Source organism: Plecotus auritus, assembly GCF_963455305.1.
Source record: "Plecotus auritus genome assembly, chromosome: 5".
Lineage (NCBI taxonomy): Eukaryota > Metazoa > Chordata > Mammalia > Chiroptera > Vespertilionidae > Plecotus > Plecotus auritus.
In genome coordinates, this window is record NC_137776.1 from 285,913 (window position 1) to 308,191 (window position 22,279).

Genomic DNA, 22,279 nt, shown 5'->3' on the forward strand with positions numbered 1-22,279 from the left:
CAGAAATGTGTTGCTATGCATCACTAACCTGCCTAACACGCCTGAACGCACGTTCGCAAGGGGACTTCTGGGGAGGAAGGCTGGGACTGGTCCTCAGGAGCAACACGTGGGAGTAGAGGGTGGGGACTTCATCCCTGAGCCTCTTGGGGGTGCAGAGGGGCTGCTGGTGGGGTCCAGTTGCCCTGGGCTGACGCTTCAATCGGTCGTGCCTGCAATGGAGCCTCCATAAAACCCGGGAGGACAGGGTTCAGAGAGCTTCGGGCCCTGCTCCGTGGAGATCCCAGGAGAGGGCATGCTCTGTGCTCCCCCAGGTCCCTGTCCTTCGCATCTTCCCCATCGGCCGTTCCTGAATCACGTCCTTTTAGCCTAAGCGGGCAGCCTGCTAGCCTGTTTCCCTGAGTCCAGCGAGCCGGACGCTCCCATCTCTCATCTACTGTCTGAGTTTATTTTGTTTGTCGGAAGGTCCTCCCCTTTCTGAGCGGCCATTCCTGCGGGATGAAGGGATGAGGCACAGTTCGGCAGGTGTGCCACCTGGTGTGGCAGCTGGTGGTCACCACAGGGAGCCGGGGGAGGCGGGGCCTTCGCTGGCTTTATCCCCCCGTGGTAAGAGGGGGTCCGGGGATAAGGAGGCAGTTGGGAGAGAAAACGGGAAGGAAGTCAAGCATCCGCCGTGGCTGAGGCACCAGAAGGTAAAAGACTCAGGTGAGCGTGTGCTGGAGTGGGCCGAGGACAGGGCGAGGCCCGTGGGGCTGCATAAAGGAGGGGGTGGCGGGAGCTTGCGTCCCCGTGAAAGTGGAGATCCGTGAGCCATTGTTGGGGGGTTAGCTTGCTGGCTGAGTGCAGGGGAGCATTCTGAGGGGGTGCAAGCGCTGCTGAGGGGGCTGTTGCAGGAACCAAGCCAGACAGAGCCGCCGCCGGGCCGTGGCGGGTGGTTGAGAACCGGACAGAGCTGCCGCGGGCCGTGGCAGGTGGTTGAGATCGGCAGGAGTTCCGGAGCCGGCGGGTTGCTGCTGGTGGTGGTGGTGGGACATGCGAGACCAGAGGAGGCGAGGTCACCTGCGAGTGTGTGTCCGGAGCACCCGGAGAGGAAGCGGCTGTGTAAGCAGACGGGGGAGGTGGACGTGGTCGGGAGGACACAGGGATTCACTTTTAGACTTGGATTTAGTCCCCAGAGGAACAGAACAAAAACAAACTAAAAGGATCAAGCCGGGCCCTTCAACCAGAGGTCAGGTCTGGGGACACGGCCGCTCGGGAAGAACGGGAGCCGGAGACAGGGCCCGCCAGGGCTGATGCAGGAGCGGCCTGCGAGCTTGTGCGCTTGTCCCGGGCCTGGCGCCCAGAAGGTCAATGAACTGCAAACCAGAAACAGCAGCCGGGGTGGGGGCGTCTTCTGGGGCAACTCGTGGGTCTGATTTCAGATTAGACACCACCTCCCCACCCCTCACCCCCCCCCCCCCCCACCCCGGAGATAGCTAATAGGAGGCTGTCATTTCCCTCCGGTTTATCAGAAACGCTGGCCTGCGTTTGGGATGTGACGATGGCAGCGTTGGGACAAAGGCTGTGGATACGTGGCCCGTGTGGTCAAGCTGACCCTCCTGAGACGCCTCTGCGTCCTGGGTGTGATGGAAACAGAGGGACGCGCAGCCCCAGGCGCTGCTCACCTCTGCATCTGCACCCAGAGGTCTTCACCTGTTCCATCCGCAGTGAGCACCCCCCCACTGCATCTGGATAAAACAAGCAGCTTTTTTTTTAAAAATATATTTTATTGGTATTTTACAGAGAGGAAGGGAAAGGGATAGAGAGCTAGAAACATCGATGAGAGAGAAACATCCATCAGCTGCCTCCTGCACACCTCCTACTGGGGACGTGCCTGCAACCAAGGTACATGCCCTTGACCGGAATCGAACCCGGGACCCTTCAGTCCGCAGGCCGATGCTCTATCCACTGAGCCAAACTGGTTTCGGCAAAACCAGCAGTTTTTGTAACTGTTTTTTACGTCCGTTATTGCTCTGCCTTGTGTTTGCGATAGGGGAGTGTCGGGGCGTCTGCCTTTCTGTGTAACAGAAAATACCCCCTTGGCTGGAGCCGGGCCTCTGTTGGCCCCGGAGCTTGTCTCTGTCCCATAGAAGCCTACAAACGCGCTGATCCACGGGGCGGACAGTCTGGTGCTGCGCCCAGGGCGCTTCTGGGGAATGTTCCCTTCACCTGGCGGCAGACCCCTTCCTCTGCCATGGCCCGCCCTCCAGCCCGAGGCTGCCCCTGGCGTCACTCTGCCAAGTCCCCCCGGTGCCTCCCACAGCCGCCTCCCTCTGCCCAGCCACTGCTGTCCGGTCTTTTCCTCTGTTCACCTTATTAACAAGCACTGTCCAAAGCATGTCCACACACACGAAGTCCATCCCTAACAGCACAGCTCTGTTCTGTAAATTCCCTCCGGTGGCTGCACCATTTGCATTGCTCCTTTGTTCTGGTCTCTGGTCCATTCTATTTGAGTTTTAGTCATTAGGAAGTTATTTGTATTCAGGAATTATGGTCCTTAAAAGTTAGAGTCATAACCTTTTCAGTAGTCAGTAGTTAGGAAGTTAAAAGAAATGTGAACTTTCCAAAGTAGGACATCAATCAAATGATAAACATAATCACAGAAGAGATAAGACACAGAGGAGATGGAAAAATTGGTAAAAATAATATAAAAGAACTAAAAAATATATACAATTATAGGAATAAAATCCTTATTAGAACCTGTAAAAAGCAGGATTATCATCATGGGCAGTATTTGAAAATTAAGAAAAGAATTTGCTGGAAAAGAACAGAAATAGAATTACTCCTGGGGACAGTGATGGAAGAGCTGGGCCGTGGCTAACAGCACCAGTACAGCTGGCGTTGGTGGAGAGCACAGACCACATGGAGAAGCAAAGCAAAACCAGTGCAGAGGGAAGCTGCACAAAGCATTAAATTAGCACATGGAGAGGGTTTGTACCAATAAAATAACTGGTTAAATACGGAGACTGTGACATCCTAGAGAATGGTCTAACCGGGTAAATAATCCTGAAAACACCCAGGCAGAGTTCCCACAGCATCTGCAGTGGCCGGAAAACATCATGTTGGTAGATTAAAATATACGGAAGGATCGAATAGATAAGAAATTATACTTTCAATTGTTATGTAAAACATGAACTATAAAACAGTGTTTTGCTAAATGTTAAATATTTAAAGAAACGTGTTAAACTCCTAGTTCACTTCTGTTAGCAAAAATGCATTGCAAATGAATTAAAATCACTATTAAAGATAAAGTAAAAGACCTAGAATAAGAAAAAAAAGGTGAACAATTTTGCATGAATGTTTGGGGGGGGGGGGGGTTGAGGTGTGGGGCCCTTTAAAACAAAGTATGATCAATAGGAGGTAAAAGTGGAGAAACATTAATCTGATGACAGAATCTTCAAAAATGTTCCAAACGATCAACAATTCTTTTTTTTTTTTTTTATAGTAAAAGATGGAAATTTATTGAGAAACAAGCACAGACTCCCACGTGGGGAGGGGGAGAGAGACCCCACGATCAACAATTCTTTTAAAAATAGGCACAAAAAAATTATATCTGCCTCACATATGACTCATGGATATTTTCACTAGTACATGTAGAAATCTTACAAATGAAAGTGAGAAAGATGAACAAAACAACAGAAAAGCAACATGTATACGTCATGGAAAAAGAAATACAAATATTCAACATGAAATTAAGTAACACCCTTCATCTGGCCAGAAACTGAAGGAGAGAAAACAAGTGAAGGACTCCTGGGAGATTTAGGGTCAGACATGGACGGGACATATATGACATCTGCCAGTATTTCCTTTTCAGGAATTGGTCACATGACCCACCGAGATGCAATGGAGCTGCAAAGTGTATGCCGTTTTATTAACGATTAAGTAATAAACCTGAATATTACCATAACCTGGTATGCAATACAGAAATTAAAAAAAGGCAATAGATTCATCGGCTCTGACCTGGAATATAGCCAAGATAATATTAAGAAGAAATACTTTCAAAAGAGTGTGTATGACATGATTCCATTAAACTAGGATTATAGTGACGAGAGAAATACTTTTGCAAATTTTGGACTTTGTCTTCTTTTGCTCCAAACATCTCTTCAGTGAGAGCCCTAGTGATTACTTTTATAAAATAGATACAAAAACTAGTCTAGTTTATTCTCATTGTCATCATTATTACCATCATGGGCATGATAATGATAATTTCTCAATATTTATAGAGCTGTGTTTGATGATGTAAAACACTTTTATTCCCAGTTCATTTGAAATTTATTGGGAGGAAACAAGAGAAAATATTTTTATAATACACAAAGGAGACACTTTGAAGTTTGAGAGGAAAAAAACTGACTTTCCTGGAGTTAGTGGTTTCCAAGTGGTGACAATTACCCAGCTTTCGGAGTTTCTAATTTAGGAAACCTTTGAACAAAGGATAATTGTCAGTTAACTCAGAAGCAGCTACAAATATCAATTGATTAAGATCTTCAAGTGTTTAGATGTTATGGCAATCAGAAAGTGTACTTCTGAACACGACATTAAAACAGCACGAAAACATGAATGTCAAAGTTGTGTTCTCATAGGTGCGTGAATTGTGTCCCCAACCCAGCCGGGCCTCTGGGGTGGATGCAGAGCCATCCAGCTGGTCTAAGGACTCAGTCCTGCTGGCTGTATCCTTTCATTTAATGTTACTGGAGGAGGTCCCATGCTGATTGTTTTGATGTATGTTCAACTCTACTAAGCATATGTCTTTGAGGCAAATCAATCACCGTCTAGAGATAAAAATCCTCTTTATGCAAAGCTCATACTCTGCCCCTTTTTACCAATTTCAGTTCTTTGCTGGGACCATGTGTCAACATTATCATTCAGAACCTGGGAAGCAGGTATTTGCGTATGGTCTGACACTGGGTGCTATTGTTAGGAAGCTAAAACTTAATAGATCTTGCAATTGAAGAGTTTAAAACAGAAGGTGGAGCAATCACTAGACCCGTGGTCGGCAAACTGCGGCTCGAGAGCCACATGCGGCTCTCTGGCCCCTTGAGTGTGGCTCTTCCACAAAATACCACGGCCTGGGCGAGTCTATGTTGAAGAAGTGGCGTTAGAAGAAGTTTAAGTTTAAAAAATGTGGCTCTCCAAAGAAATTTCAATCGTTGTACCGTTGATATTTGGCTCTGTGGGCTAATGAGTTTGCCGACCACTGGCCTAGACAGAAACTAAGAATTAGACATTTAAGAGGCTGACCAACTTCTCAAATACAAAATCCCCGCTTTTAACAAAATACAGGTTTTTAGAACATTAGGCTACGGTTCAGAGGAGGGGAAAGTTCGGAAAGCTTGTGTTCCTGGATGTCAGCCAAAGTCAGCTTGCTGGGATGTTGTTTTCTTCATGTAACTGTGTCCTCAGCCATCTCAATCAGTGGCAGATGTAGACAGCCATTCATTAGCTGTTCAAAGACGAGAGGGATTTCTGGAGAGATGATTAGCAGGTGGAAGATGCCGACTGCAGCCGCCCAGAGTGTGGGTGTGAGCGGGGCTCCTCCCTGCTCGGGGCTGTGTTCGCTCCTGTCAGCCCTGCCAGGTCCCCCCTCTCCATGTGAGCAGCCAATTGCCACCTGTGCCTCGCTCTGCACTTGGCTAAATTTGATAATAAGACTATTCCACTTCCAGCTGGGATTTTTCTCCCCATCGTTTAAAAAAAATTATTTCCTGAAAAAATCTTGCTATTTTTAACTACTCAACATTTCATACTTGCATAATTAAGAAAAAAATTATTCCGGCAATGCTCTTGTGTTTCTGCTTCATTTAAGAAATGTATTTTGGGCAATCGGATGCTCAAGGTTGAGCAGAAAAGGCAGAGGTCATGATTATTAACCATTTATCTTTGTTGTTGTTCTTTTGTGACATCGTTCATGGAAGACCTTTCCCTAAACAATCATTTTATTTAGCTGTTGATTTCCTCAGCGAGATTTTAAGACTTTCTTGAATGTAACCTCGTTTTGTGAAATGATTCACAGGCTTCCCGACAGCTCTGGGCCAGGTTAGCCAGGGATCAGCACTCGCTTGCAGAGAACATTCTGACGTGTAGAAGAATGAGGTCAAGGTGTCCTGGAATAGAAATGAACACAAGCATGCATTTTAAAACTTTACCAGTCATTAAATATGTCTTCCAAACACCCATTTATATTTCTGAACCATCTTCCATGGACACCTCTATTTATGTGAAAGTCTATGTAGAATGAAACGAAGTGTGTCAGTGGTTTATTAGTATATTATTGTTCGAATTATATACTAGAGTTTCTGGAGTTAATTTGAGGTAAGACTTAAGTTTATAATTTATTTTTACATTTATTTAGTATGTATGTTACCTAACAGTAAAGGGACAATTAAGTCTTTAGAAGCCCGATGTATGGGATGTCACCTCCTGGAAATATATGCGGGGTTCAGCCTACAGCACGTCAGCTGGTAAGGGCAATGTTAGCATCTCTTGGACCATCTCTTGGCCAAACTCATTAGACACAGATCCTCAATGAGAACAGTGTCATTCCCAAAGGAATAACAATTTGCTCTTAGTGGGGAGGGGGGTAGAAAAATATTGTTATTACAGCAGCCTGCGGCCCTCCAAAGCTCACCTCACTCTACAAAGTTTTATTTCTTAGGACAAACATGCCTAGGAGATATTGGGTTAGGTTTCAGGCCACCCCAATAAAGAAGCAAGTTGTAATTTCCTTTTGCTGGTGGAGGGTTTTGCTTTCCATTTGAAACTAAAAATACCTGCCCATCTGGTGTAACTCAATGGTTGAGCATCAACCTATGACCCAGGAGGTCACAGTTTGATTCTTGGTCAAGGCACATGCCTGGGTTGCGGGCTCAATCTCTGGTAGGGGGTGTGCAGGAGGAAGATGATCAATGCTTCTCTCTCACTGATGTTTCTGTCTCCCTCTCGGAAGTCAATAATTGTAGAAAACACACACACAAGAGAAACAAACAAATGCGGACTGCAATAAGGTGAAGCACGATGAAGCCAGGTGGCCCTATATTTGATTTCTCTAATGGGATTTTCTTGGGTCTCACAAGTGACATTGGTATTGCTTTTTTGGAAGATACACACGTTTGGAAGATCATTGCTACAAAATAGCAATGAATAGACGGCTTGATTGGAGGACTTTCTCTTGATGACTTGCTGGATCTAGAAGTCCTATCAGGAAAGGTGGTCTGTAGGTGCCTATTGGGTGCCATTGTCTGCCTTTTGGATCTATTGGTTTATGCTTGATCCCCAGTGTTTTTGTATGTGGGTGACTCTGGAATTAAATAAAAATAGTTTGTATTTTATTATTTAATTCTACAACACTAGTCAACCCATAATTACGTCAAGTACTAAAAAGAAGATAAACTCTGTAATATCTTAGTGACTTTTTTTTGCCTTAGAAACATTTTAAATTATCAGATTAAATGCATATTGATCTTTTCTCTAACCTCTTTGCCTTTCCTTTCCCTTGCCAATGTTTTGTAGAAATAGTCAACCGCATTGCTTGAGCTGGGTGTGGAGTCATCTTTGGATTCTGTCTGTTCCTTCACTCCCATTTCAAACCCAGAAGCAAGTATTTTTGTTTTTTCCTGCCACCCTTTTTACTCTGGCCCACCCTGGAGAATTACAATCCAATTGTGAAAATTGCACATTTAGGACAAAAAGCAGTTGGGGTAAGAGGCTTCATTTTCACTCTGATTAATCCATAGACTCTGGAAAGATTGTCTGAGAGGCTCAGGTTGGCATGTACAACCTCCAGTGAGGGACCTTGGACTTCTGCCAGGGTTTGGGTGCAGTGGCCCTGGTCTGGCATATACACTGTCTTGGGTGCTTGATAGACAGGAGTGGCTCTCCATGGAGCACTTGGCAGTTCAGAACCATTCCTCAGGCTGGAGACATGCTGGATTGTCATAGCAGAGTGGCTGCACTGAGGACCGGTGGGTAGAGGCGAGGGGTGCGGCTCACCATCCGACATGCACAGGGCAGCCCCACAGCAAAGACTTGTCCAGCTCCAGACACTAAAGTGCTGAGGCCAGAAGCCTTAGAGCATTTAGTCATCCAGTGGGGGTAGGGTGGGGCTCTGAGAGACTAAAGCGGAGATGGGAGGTGGGGGACACTATGATGAAGGCTTTCAAGAGAAAGGGGACAGCCTGGCCGGTGTGGCTCAGGGGTTGAGCATCAACCCATGAACCAGGAGGTCATGGTTCAATTCCTGGTCAGGGCACATGTTCAGTTTGTGGGCTTGATCCCCAGTAGGGGGCACACAAGAGGCAGCCGATCAATGATTCTCTCTCATCATTGGTGTTTCTGTCTCTCTCTCCCTCTCCCTTCCTCACTGAAATCAATATATATATAAAAAGAGTTATCAAGCCAGAATAAAACAGAAGATTGTAGAGATTCAAAAATAAACTTTTTGGGGAAAAGGGGGTCAGATTTTCAACAATAAAGGTTAAAAGAGAGAGAGAGAGAGAGAGAGAGAGAGAGAGAGAGAGAGAGAGAGAGAGAGAGGGAGGTGATGGTGGAAAATCTGAGCAGACAGATTGATGACCCAGTGGTCTGTCACTTTTTCCTAAGTGCATCATTTGGGTGATTATCACACATAAAGGAGGCAGGTGGCCTTTTCCCTTTTCATGGGAGTCGTCATTCAAGCTGCCTGTCCCCAAGGTTACCTCGGCCTTGGATTGATCTGGATTAGAGAGCACAACCTCCTTGTGGGAAGGAAGGACCAGGGACCACGAGATGCCCCGTTTCCTCTGGGTGTTGTCTGCCTGGGCCTTGCTTGTGTGTTTGAAATTCCTCGTACAGCTTGACTCTGGTGAGGGTTCTGGTTCGTGTGGCCTGGTTTGCTTATGGGATTCTCGGTGTTGGCTCGGCAGCCGTGGCTGTTTTCGCTGCAGTGGGACCACCATCTCCATGTGAGGCTGGTTCTTTGTCACTACAGTGTGAGATGACAAGTACATCAGGGACGGGGCTGCACATTTATCCTTCTGAGGGAGATGGTAAACTTTTAAAAGCAATGATCGTTCTTCTTATGTTAATGTACAGGAGGTGTTGCTGAAAAATGCATGCTTCTCCACAGAACAGCTTGCACCTAATATACAACGTTTTTATGAATTTAAATTCTTGGATTTTTCCAAACTACCATTTTAAGGACTACCCTGTGGTTTGTAGAGGTGATTTTATGTATGCTGCATCTATAGCTCTCTCCGTATTCTGTGACCCTTGTCTTTACTAGGAGACTTTGGGTTGCCCTTTTTGTTTCTAGATAACTTTGAAATGTGGGTGTGGGTTCAACGTTGTAAATGCCTTTCCACACTTTTCCTTTGCTTAAGGCTTTTTGTTCAACCTACCTTGTCAATAAATTGAATAAAGGGTATTTAACTTTTATTTTTCTGTTGAGAGAGAAGGGAATTTACCTTGTAAGATAGTAAATAATTTCAAAATTTACTCATGTCAAAACCACTATGTGAACTAAAAAATTATGGAGTCTAAAATAAAAATTATGTTTTTGCAAGATGGTCAAAACTAGATTTTTCCCCCACTAATTACTTCTGGCATATCATTTTAATGCTAGTTAAAATTTCTACTATGAATAACTGAGATTTAATTAAAGTCTTAATCTAATTAGCGCTAATAAGCATAAGTTTGATTTTCACATTCAGAAGATAGTTTTAATATAAAGTATTGAGTTCCCTTTACAGATATTTGATTGGAATGTAGATTATGGTGATTGAATTTTAATCTGCTATTTTGCAAGTTTTAAAAGCCTTATTTAACTGGTGATACTTATTTACATTTTACTAAAACATATGATTGTATGCATATGCTAATTATAAGGTATTTTAAAGAAATCAAAATGGTGACTTCACATCTAAAAATATTGTATAGAGATGGTAAGTACTGGTCTTGTATACAGAAAGGTTTCAAATGTTCAGGTCAACGTCTAAATTAAATTTCAGGAATGTTTTACTCTTGTTGGCCCTGAGTGAGTATCTCCATCACACATTGGTTTCCTTACCTCTGTCTTAAGCTCTTGTTTCTTCCTTAAGCTTCTTTCCTCTTAAGCATGCCATCTGCTTCATGTCGGGACTGCGGATGATACGGTAACTATGCTTGATGTGCTTTTTAAAAAACAGAATCTTTACTATGCAAGAATGAGCTCAGTTTTGTCATGTCTACGTTTTTATAAAATAACATGCACATTCGACATTATTAACAAACAGGAAAGTGCACACATCATACTCGGACAGCGTTGCAGATTTCCGCCAGCCTTATCCACTCATAGTTTCCCGGGTCCCCAAGCCCTTGGTGCTCCTCCTCCTCTCAAGGGGAACCGGTGCCCCAACCCCAGAGGGCAGGCATCGGTCTCTCACCATCTGAGCGTCATCTACAGGGAGTCCACCAGCATGCACATGTCACTCCTGCTTTCTCTGCTCAGCACTACGTTTCAGAGTGTAGTCTGTGTTGTTAGTTATAAGTGCAGTGTATTCCTCCTGGTTTCTGTGTGGTTTTCAGTAAGTACCTCATTCTTTTATTCTGAGGGTGAGGATGGACTTTTGGTTGATCCAGTTTGGTGCTATTATGAGTAAAAGAACTAAGGACATCCCGCACTTGTCATTTAGTGGATAGGTATTCTCTTATCTCTTTGATGTAAACCTCAGATGGAACAGGACACGGAACAGGTATGCATTTCCCTGGAGTAGATTTCGTTGGAGAGTTTTCCAAAGTGGTCGTACCAAGGTGCACTCGCTTCAACAAGCGAGCAAAGTGGCACTTCCTCTGCAGGACGACCAGCATTTGGAAGTCAGTCTTTCTGGCTGAGCCCCCGTTGTGTGTAAGCCCGATGAACCTTAGGTCTGAAGATCGCCAGGGACAACCCGAAGTCACAGGAGATTCACTGACTGGCTGTAGCACCGGTGCCTGCACAAATGGGGAAGTGAAGGTGGTGCCAGTGCAGGATGGCCCGGCTTGTTACATGCAGTGCGTGGTTCCTCCTCCTCGGTGATGTCAGGGAGGATGAAGGACAGAGAGCCTGGCCGGCGTGGCTCAGTGGGTGAGCGTCAACCTATGAACCAGGTGGTGGTCATGGTTTGATTCCTGGACAGGGCACATGCCCTGGTTGCAGGCTCTTGGGCTCGATCCCCAGTAGGGGGCGTGCAGGAGGCAGCTGATCTATGATTCTCTCTCATCATTGGTTCCTCCCTCTCTCTCCCTTCTTCTCTGAAATCAAAAAAAATTTTTAAAGGAAAGAGGGATCTGTTCTGTATTAGGATTTGACATGAAAACATGGGAAATTAGTAATGGCATATTTAAACTCTTAGCCAAAGTCCATTTAAACCTTCCTAACTTTTAATTTCTTTTATGGATCATACTGATTGATTATTTACAGTGGAATACATGCACCTTTCTAAAGCATTCATTGTTTACACAAATCCTATTTATTTTCTGTTTCTATTCATATTTGGTATTTTACTAATGTGTAGTAACTCTTTATATTTAATAAACAGTAGCTCCTGGACTATGATATTAGTTGTAGAGATATCTAAATTTTATTATTTATATTTTGATTAAGTACGTCTATGATGATTGTAGGAGAAAATAGAAACAAATCAAGTATTTGAAGGTCCTGAGAAGGTAGTACTAGAGCGTCAGAAACTGTTTGAACGTAAGTTCATTCAAGTGCTTTAGAGCCAGACTTTTCAATCTGGACTCTGCCTCTAATTACCTTTGTGGTTGGGTCAAGTTGCTAGACTTTCCTTGTTTTAATTTTCTTATCTATAAAACGGGAAAGTAATTACACAAATCTCCTTAGACAGTCTGTCTTGGACCAATCTGAGGACTGTACCTGGCTCTCTGCAGGTTCTGGCTGAGCTGTTTGTGATTCCCAAAGCACAAGCTGTATTATACACAAGCTCCACACGAGGAAGTGCCAGGGAAATGAAGCCTTCTTGTAAGTTCTTAAAACATCTTATCTTTCAGGAGATATTTTTCAGGAACAGATTAATGCCTTCAAATTGAGCCGAGGCTCTACAAATACTTATTACAGCGGGCAATTTAAAACCTCCCTCAATTGGATCATTGTATGACCTAATTTAAATGCCCATTGCTTTCACCTCGGGGTTTTATAAGCATAAGAGATCCTAATTATCATCAGTATCTTTATTACTGGCATCGGCCCTATCTGAATAGTCCTATGAGACTAGTAGAGAAATAAATGCCACTGGAGGACTTCATTTTAATTGTGGACTATTCATAACAAACTAAAAAAAAAAAATGTTTTTCTGTCTTCAGAATATTCTTGCATAATGAAACTATAAAAATTAATTTTTAACAATAATAAAATGTAAAAATTGTGTGATATGTAATACCTCTTATTTTCCTTTGGGTATTTCTTTGTTTTGGTTAGAGTTGTGGGTTGTAAAGTATGCCATTTACCAAGCTGAGTGTCAGATGAATTACAAAGACTGTCCGTAGACACTGGTGTTATTAATTCAGAAAACATTCAGCTCCTTGTAGAGTGAATTACTTTATTTTTCACATGCAGCATTAAAGCAAGAATAACTAAAGAATTATTCTAAGTATCTTTTTCACTGTTAACTTTTGAAATCTTATGAGATAGCTACCATTAATTCAGCAGGACAGTAACTCCTTTCTAGAGTGAGAAATACTTCCAAGTATATATTTGTCAACCCATTATCATCTTTCATTGCCTTTCTATTATAGTTATTTAAATCATTTATTGCATACATGTTATAAGTACTGTAGATATACATGCATGTATAGCATGTATATGTGTACGTGTACATACACACCTGCGCACATGTACACACACACATGTGTTTTTGTGCCCCTGAAAGTAGAGGCCAGTGCAGTTTGAGCGAAGAGTTCGCGCTGACATGTTACCTGCAGGGCACACCTGCTTTGTGTTCCTGGGGCCTCTGCCGTGCAGTGCACATCGGATCAGACAGTTCCTACTAACGATGGGATCAGGGGTGGTCTCCTGGGCTCACTTGTGAGGACTCACCTCTGAGTACCCGAATTCACTCACACAGGTGACACGTGCCTACACGACTCAGCTCCACGAACACCTTGGATGGGAAGGCTGGGTGATCATCCTGGGGGACAGTGCTTTGCTTGTGTTGTCATTCGTCGTTATTAGAAAAATTAAGGGCATCCATGCAACTAACCTGGGAGAGCTTACCTGAACGCTTAGCTTAGGCCCGGCTTCTCGTGAAAATTTATCCAGTGCACTTTTCCTCCTTGCTGGTTTGTATCTTTTTTCTGTAGTAAAAATGATCATAAATATAATGGCTTTTCTGAGTCCCACCGTCCTCCTAGTGAATCCTCTAGCCTGCCCCGTGGGACCCCTAACACAGCGACGGTGAGGCCATTTCAAACAGCTGGTGCAACAGGAAGACCAGGCCCTGCTGCAGACCTTTGGTTGCTGGCTCTGAAGTCCTTTTTTTTTTTTTTTTAATTTAACCCAAGGGTATATTTATTTATTTTTATTTTTTTATTAAGGTATTATATGTGTACATACCTTACCATTGCCCCCCCCCCACTCCCATACATGCCCTCACCCCCCAATGTTTTGCATCCGTTGGTTACTCTTCTATGCATGCATGTAAGTCCTTCAGTTGATCTCTTATCTCCCCCACCTCTCCCTAACCTTCCCTCTGTAATTTGACAGTCTGTTTGATGCTCTACTGCCTCTGTATCTATCTTTTTGTTCATCAGTTTATACTGTTTTTCATTATCCCCAAATGAGTGAGATCATGTGGTATTTTTCTTTGACTGGCTTATTTCACTTAGCATAATGTTCTCTAATTCCATCCAGGTGCCTACAAATGGTAGTGATTCCTTTTTTATGGCAGCGTAGTATTCCATTGTGTAGATGTACCATAGTTTTCTGATCCAGTCATCTGCTGACGGACACCTAGGCTGTTTCCAAATCTTAGCTATTGCAAATTGTGCTGCTATGAACATAGGGGTGCATATATCCCAAGGATATATTTAGAGAGAGGGAGGGAGGGAAGGAGAGAGAGAGAAAGGCAAACATTGATTGGTTCCCTCCCTTATGTGCCCCGGCCCAGGATCAAACTGGCAGCCTAGGTGTGTGACCTGAATGGGAACAAACCCTGGTGAACCGGCCACACTCCAGCTGACTGAGCCACCCGGCCAGGGCATCTCCGAGCCTTGACTGGCTATTGGAAAAGTATCTGGGCAGCGGTCCTGCCTATTCCTCTTGGGATGGGCGCCCCGAGGCCTCTGAAGACCCGGGTTCCTTAGTGAGTTAGTCAGGGGCCTCCCTGTATCCACACCCCGCCTTCACTTCCCAGTCTCTCCCGCTTTCTCTCTGGACCTGGCCACGTGTCCCGTTTGGCCCGGGAGAGGTTAGCACCCGTGATGTCAACAGAGACTGACAAAAGCGGGCACACCTGCTTCCTCCTGGGACTGCCAGAGTCAGGAGAAGACCTGGCGCAGCCCGGGAGGCCACGGGAGGCCCCTGGGCCGAGCCGAGTGGCCCGGGAGGCCGGCTTAGCCAGGGCTGCCTGCCGACGCGGTGCTGGGAAGCCCCCTCCCCACTGATCTACCGATATTTGAGGAACAAACACTTAAAAGTTACCTTTTGAGCATTTGTTAGGCAGCGATATTGTTTTGGCAAAAGCTCACACTCAGGGCCCCGCGTATAAACGTTCACTGTTGCTTTCCTTGCAAATTTGTCAACTCACTGAACATCTGATCAGCCTCTTCTGCTTCCCTCGGAACCCCAGGCTCTCCAGGCCCCGGCCGCCTTCCAGGTACCAAGGGCTACGTTCACCTCCAGTTTTGCCAGCGTGTAGTCTCCCCTCAGAATGTTCCTACAGTTGCTGCCTGCTTCTCCGTAACGACTGTCCTCGCACCTCTCTCTGCCCTGCTGTCCTGCTCAGCTCCGGGACCAGCCGTGGGCAAACTACGACCCGCGGGCCGGATCCGGCTGTTCTATCCGGTTCTCTTGCTCTCCCCTCCGCTCCTTTACTTTGAGTTTATATTAGTTCACACAAACACTCCATCCATGCTTTTGTTCCGGCCCTCCGGTCCAGTTTAAGAACCCATTGTGGCCCTCGAGTCAAAAAGTTTGCCCACCCCTGCACATCTCCTTGCGGTCACTACTCCGGAGTGACTCTTAAAGAAAAGGAAGTGCATTATTGTATTCCTTGGTTCACTACATTCAGAAGAAATCCAAATGTATTCTTTTCATTGCCTGTGGCTCCTGTAGGACCTGGCCCCCAGCTACCTCTGAGTGGGAAAGGAGGGGGAGAGGATGGAAAAACAGTCGCCTTCACAGGAGAGGATCCAGTTTGGTGTGGTCTCAAAGGGCATAAAATACCTCAGGGTGGTCATCTTGACAAACAGCCCATGCCAGCGGGTCCAAGGGTCAGAGGGAGCACAGAAACAGAATTCAGGAGCAGGATGTTTGTGGGGCCAGGGCAGGGGCAGACCTGGTCCCCTGGACTAGGGTTCAAGGGCAGGCCAGTCCCTGGGAAGGTAACAGTAAGGGCAAGGCGGGCCCCAATCTTAGAATCTGGGAGATACACAGTTTTCAATGAAGAGATGTAGAGTTTCAGGCACAGGAAACAAGGTCAGAGTTCAATGATAAGAATTGGGACATAGGATAAATAAAATCGGTAACACATCAGAGGCCCCATTATCCAAACAGACCAGTGAGGAGGGACCGTAGCAAGAGTAAGTGATCTTGTTTCCCGCTGTGCTGGGCGGGGATCTCTCCATCTCCCTGCTTTCAGGTAGTCGTCTGGAGACTGGATTTAGAGGGTTTTTCAGTTCCTGCAGTGACTGAAGCTCAGGAAGGAGGCAAAACCAGTGCCTGCTTCTAGTTCAGGCTGTTGCAACCACATCGTTGTTCTGGATGCTTCCATCTTAAAGACTTTACGGTGTTGCTAAACATTGTGGAGGGATTTAAAATAATGCCGAAACCAGTTTGGCTCAGTGGATAGAGCATCGGCCTGCGGACTGAAGGGTCCCGGGTTCGATTCCGGTCAAGGGCATGTACCTTGGATGCGGGCACATCCCCAGTGGGAGGTGTGCAGGAGGCAGCTGATGGATGTTTCTCTCTCATCGATGTTTCTAGCTCTCTGTCCCTCTCCCTTCCTCTCTGTGAAATATCAATAAAATATATTTAAAAAAAAATAAATATATAAAATAAGGACACACCCGCTCCCAGTCTGCACAGGAGCACACTGAGTTGGGTGGATTCTTCCCAGTCACGCTAGCAGCTCGGCGCTTCATCCCGCTCTCTCGGAAGGGGGGCTGGTCGCTCCGCTGGGGGCTCCCTGGGGCTGTTCAGGGCTATGTTCATGCGGATTCCGGGTGAGTCTGGTCTGGGCTCCTCTAGGAAATCTTCAGTGGAGAAGTCCTCAGTTTTCCTCTTTGTTACTTGATACCTAGAACCATGAGGTCCAGTGTCTGTACTATGTACTCACAGAGCTGTGTGGAAATGGTTTCTGTAGCATCATTGGAAATGAGGTCCAGTGTCTGTACTCTGTACTCACAGAGATGTATGGAAATGGTTTCTGTAGCATCATTGGAAATGAGGCCCAGTGTCTGTACTATGTACTCACAGAGCTGTGTGGAAATGGTTTCTGTAGCATCATTGGAAATGAGGTCCAGTGTCTGTACTATGGACTCACAGAGCTGTGTGGAAATGGTTTCTGTAGCATCATTGGAAATGAGGTCCAGTGTCTGTACTATGGACTCACAGAGCTGTGTGGAAATGGTTTCTATAGCATCATTGGAAATGAGGTCCAGTGTCTGTACTATGTACTCACAGAGCTGTATGGAAATGGTTTCTGTAGCATCATTGGAAATGAGGTCCAGTGTCTGTACTATGGACTCACAGAGCTGTATGGAAATGGTTTCTGTAGCATCATTGGAAATGAGGTCCAGTGTCTGTACTATGGACTCACAGAGCTGTATGGAAATGGTTTCTGTAGCATCATTGGAAATGAGGTCCAGTGTCTGTACTATGTACTCACAGAGCTGTGTGGAAATGGTTTCTGTAGCATCATTGGAAATGAGGCCCAGTGTCTGTACTATGTACTCACAGAGCTGTGTAGAAATGGTTTCTGTAGCATCATTGGAAAACATCATTTTATTAATCACTTGTGTTTGTGGGATCTTGAACCAAGAATTCAGCAATAATAACGTTAAAAAGTTCATATAAGAACTTCTGCTTAGGATGTACAGTTTCTTATATATTCTTATCACCTCAAAAATGCTTATTTGTTGTAATAATAATGAGAAATGCATTTTAGAAATGATAAACCATTTTACTATTTTTTAAAATATATTTTATTGATTTTTTACAGAGAGGAAGGGAGAGGGATAGAGAGCTAGAAACATCGATGAGAGAGAGACATCGATCAGCTGCCTCCTGCACACCTCCCACTGGAGATGTGCCTGCAACCAAGGTACATGCCCCCGACCGGAATCGAACCCGGGACCCCTCAGTCCGCAGGCCGACGCTCTATCCACTGAGCCAAACCAGTTTCGGCAACCATTTTACTATTTATAAATACTTTAAAATTTCAGATAATGTCTGTGTCATGTTAATTTTTCCTGTGATATTGACTAAATTATTGGCAAAGAACTATTTCAACCCTGGAAGTTTTCATATATATATATATATATATATATATATATATATATATATACACACACACACACACACACACACACACACACACACACACATATATACACACACACACACATACATGTGTATATATATACATGTATATATATATATATATAAATTCATTTGTGTAAAAACAAAATAATTTATTATTAAACACTTGGTTTTTAGTAACTATAGTAAATGTATATTAACTCTATCTTTAAAATATGATTACTCTGATTTCTGAATCTGCTAATCACTACGTTTAGACTTTAAAAGTGGTATCTGCTCAAGTGAAGAAAAGCAATTTTTTTTTTTTTCAGAATTCTCCTCACTCCACTGTTAGCATAAAGCATTTTCATCTCCGAAGTAACTTTCTAAGTTTAATAGAACCTCTATTCTTACAAGTAAGTAGAAAATGATTTATGTTTTTTCATTTCTAGCTTTAGGTAAAGCACAGAATAAAAATGCATTATTTTGGAAATATTTTTCTGCTGAAAAGTTTCCAGGCCTGAATCTCCTTCAAAGAGGAAAGGTTGTTTAGGGATGGGCCCTTTCAGAGTGGGCGAGGCCATTATCAGACAGTCTGCTAAGCGTTTGCTCTGAGGGCAGCCCACGGTGAGACTGATGGAGGAGAATGTACAGGGTTGGTTCTGGGCTCTCGAGACGGAACCCCTTTAATGAATACGGTGGACAGACTAAGAAGGAACTGAAACACAGTTTATTAAAAGTGATTACCAGAGCTTAAAACTTCGGGAAAGTGCATTTATTATTTTTTTATTTATTTATTTTTTTTGCTAAATCCCCAGGAAATAAGAAGTTCTGACAAGGTCTTTTATTATAATGTGTAAAATCTACTTAAGACTTGCAAGCAGAAAATGAGAAATTAAACAGCTTAGTTGTGAATTATTTTCTTTCATAGAGCATTAAACATTAATAGGATAATATTTCTATTTAGAACCAAGAAACAGTATCTAATTAATATACTAACATATTTATTTGTGGGACTCATATAAATGTATTAGTAACATTTTTCGTTATCTCTAAAGAAAATGGTCTATTAGCCTTTATTTTTTACCAAAAAAAAATGAAGCCTTTTGATTTGTGTAAGCTTGTGGTATTGTGTTAGGAAATGCTGAATAATAAACATTTTAGTATTGTCAGCTTAGCTGAAGGTATAGATTCTGTTGAGGCCCATTTCCTTACCTGCTCCTCGGGGTGATGGGAAGGGCAGGGTCAGGGGTCACTTGTATACAGCAGGTGCTTAGATTGCTGGGAGCCAGCCGGTCCTCAGGGCACATGGGAGCTTCTGTCTCATTCTGGTCGTGCAGCTGAGTCTGCATCAGGGCCAAGGAGGAGAATGAGTGAGGCAACAGATAAGTGCGTATGGGATTTGCTGCCCAGGCTGAATGGACCAGTGTCCTAGCAACTAATCAGCGGTTTGCAGATGTTCCAAAGAGCAATGCTTCCTATTTTAATGTGCATACAAATCCCCTCGAAATATGTTAAATTGTAGCTTCGGATTCAGTAGGTTGGGGTGATGGGTGTGGCTGGATTCTGCAATTCTAACCATTGTGTTGATACCCAGTCTGCCTTTGCCAGGGGTACCATCATTTCCCTTAACGCCTCCAGAAAGTCTCCCTCAAAATTCAACTAATCAGAATCCTGTGAGGTATGCTGTCATTATAATTCTAGCACTGTCTGGACGGGGAGGTCTTTTGTAAGGACAAAAGAGATAGTTAACTCTATTCGTTCAGAGAATGTGCTCCTTGATCAACCCCTAATATTCCAAGTGCTACTTATTGGTTCTCTTTCCCTATCCCTCTTTTCCTGCCCGTAGTTTGGACTAAGTGTACACAACTTCAATGTGTTTTATTTCTACTTAGCTAATCCTAATGACCTTCCCTTAAGCTACTCAATTGATTCTCCTGCTGATCAATACTTCAAACTCAACTTAATCCATTAAGAACTTGGGAAAAGATTATGTTCATTTTTAATGCATACCCTGTACATCTGTCTTGATGTAATTAAAAAAACACGATAGAGAAATAAAACTCACTTCTGCTAATATACAGGCACAATATAAGCTTAGGTTGAATATTCCATATAATAAAAGCCTAATATGCTATGTGTCCGGTCGTCCGGTCAACTGGTTGTCTGTTCAATCAAAGTGTAATATGCTAATGATATGCTAAGACCACTCAACTGTTCTCTATGACATGCACTGACCACCAGGGGGCAGATGCTCCAACCGGTAGGTTAGCTTGCTGCTGGGGTCCGGCCAATCAGGACTGAGCATAATGAGCCAGGACATGCCCTGGAGCCCTCCCCTAACCCCTCGCTGGCTGGCCAACCTTCTGCATCCCTCCCCAGCCCCAATTGTGCACCCATGGGGTCCCACGGCTTGGCCTGCACCCTCTCATAATCTGGGACCCCTTGGGGAATGTCAGAGAGCCAGTTTTGGCCAGATCCTGCAGGCCAGGCAGAGGGACCCCACTGGTGCAGGAATTCGTGCACCAGGCCTCTGGTAAAAAATAAGTCATTTTCTAACCCTTTGTACACATCTGGATGCAGCAATGAAGGATTTTTATCTCAAGGAAATGAGACATACATTATCGTTTTTATTTGAAGCATTTGATAAGGAGAGTGGGCTCAATCATTGCCCAGGTGATGTGCTTCGAATGGTGTTGAAAGTTACTAGCCGGGTTGGCTCAGTAAATAGAGCGTCGGCCTGCAAACTGACAGGTCCTGGGTTTGATTCCAGTCAAGGGCACATACCTAGGTTGAGGGCTCGATTCCCAGCCCAGGCCCTAGTCAGAGCATGTGCAGGAGGCAACCAATCAACGTGTCTCTCTCACATGGATGTTTCTCTCTCTCTCCTCCTCCCTTCCACTCTCTCTAAAAATTAATGTCAATATATCTTTGGGTGAGGATTTTAAAAATAAATAATAATAAAGCAATTTGGTTCACTTCTTTTTTTAAAAAAAAAAAGAAAGCAAGTTACCCCTGCCTTCATACATTTGCTGTTTCTGTTGAACTTGCAATGAGATCTAAAATGCCACTCTTACGTTCTTTGCTTTGAATAAGGCATGCAACCTGACAGTTATTATGTGAAGATAATTGCAAACTGCAAGGCCCCTTGAGACTGTATAACGTTCATTCTCCGATGTCCTCCAGCCAGTGTCTTCTGCAGCCTCCTTCCTGCTTGGACACCCGCCAAGCACAGCTGGTCTCAGGACTCTTGTCTTGCTTTCTCTCTTTCTCTTACTACTTTAGCTATTATTAACAGAAGCTCAGTTTCTCCGACCGGAATTACTTTCAGTTATAAAGAGGAAACTTGAGACTCTAATTTTTACTTAGGCTTAGAAATGTGTTTGCAAATATCTACAAGATGTGTAAAAAGCTAGATTAGAATTTGGGCTCTAGAGCAGGGGTGGGCAAACGTTTTGACTTGAGGGCCACAATGGGTTCTTAAACTGGACCGGAGGGCCGGAACAAAAGCATGGATGGAGTGTTTGTGTGAACTAATATAAATTCAAAGTAAAGGAGCGGAGGGGAGAGCAAGAGAACCGGATAGAACAGCGGGATCTGGCTCGCGGGCTGTAGTTTGCCCAGGGCTGCTCTAGAGTAACTACATTAAAATTTCTAATAACATATAAGATATGTTTAGGTTAATAGGCTTTCTATGTTATGTTCTGTTAAAGTTAGTTATGTTAGTTTTATATTCTATTAGTTTGACTTATAAATCTGTTATTTGAATTACAAGGAACATGATCATTACTAACAAACCCCTTTTAAAGTGCATTGATAAATTTATTATTAATTTCTCCAGAATGATTTTCTCACTAAGAATTAAAAATATAACAAATGTTATATTGTTTTTTTTTATGACCTCCTCATTCTTATAAGAATATAACAATGAGGAGGTCAGAAAGTATATATATATAAAAAGGTAAGTAATTCTTTTTTACACTCATAATTTCCTGAGTATCTTTCTACAATTTCAATTCCCTACAATTTCTTATATAAATTGAATTATCCTTTTAAGGAAAAATCTGTTGCATGCTTTAAAAGCTACCAGTAAATTAAAATTTGAAAATGAATAAGTACGTAATCATTTAATCAACAAAACTCTTGCTTGTATTACATTATTGTGACACAGCCTGTTGGCAAATAGTAACATCTGTTGTTAAACAAAAAGCATGTTTTCTTGGTAATCTTCATAAGTTTAGAGCAAATTTTTTTTTTTTATTCTCAGAAAGAATTTTATTTTGCACACTGTTAATTGCTTACCGCATCTTCCTCGGTACCTTGTTTAATTTAACTTTACAAATACATTTTTTTGTTTAGTGTGATATATATTTTATTCTCATAACTCAGTTACTTTTATTAATTTGCATAACTTGTATTCATTTGCCTAGGGCTTCTGAACACACTGAACTTTTACCTGTAAAACTCAACATAATTCAATACCGTAAATTTGTCTTAAAGAAATTTAAAAGAAAAAATAAATTCCTCCATTTCTTTAAACTACTTTAAAAGTTTGGA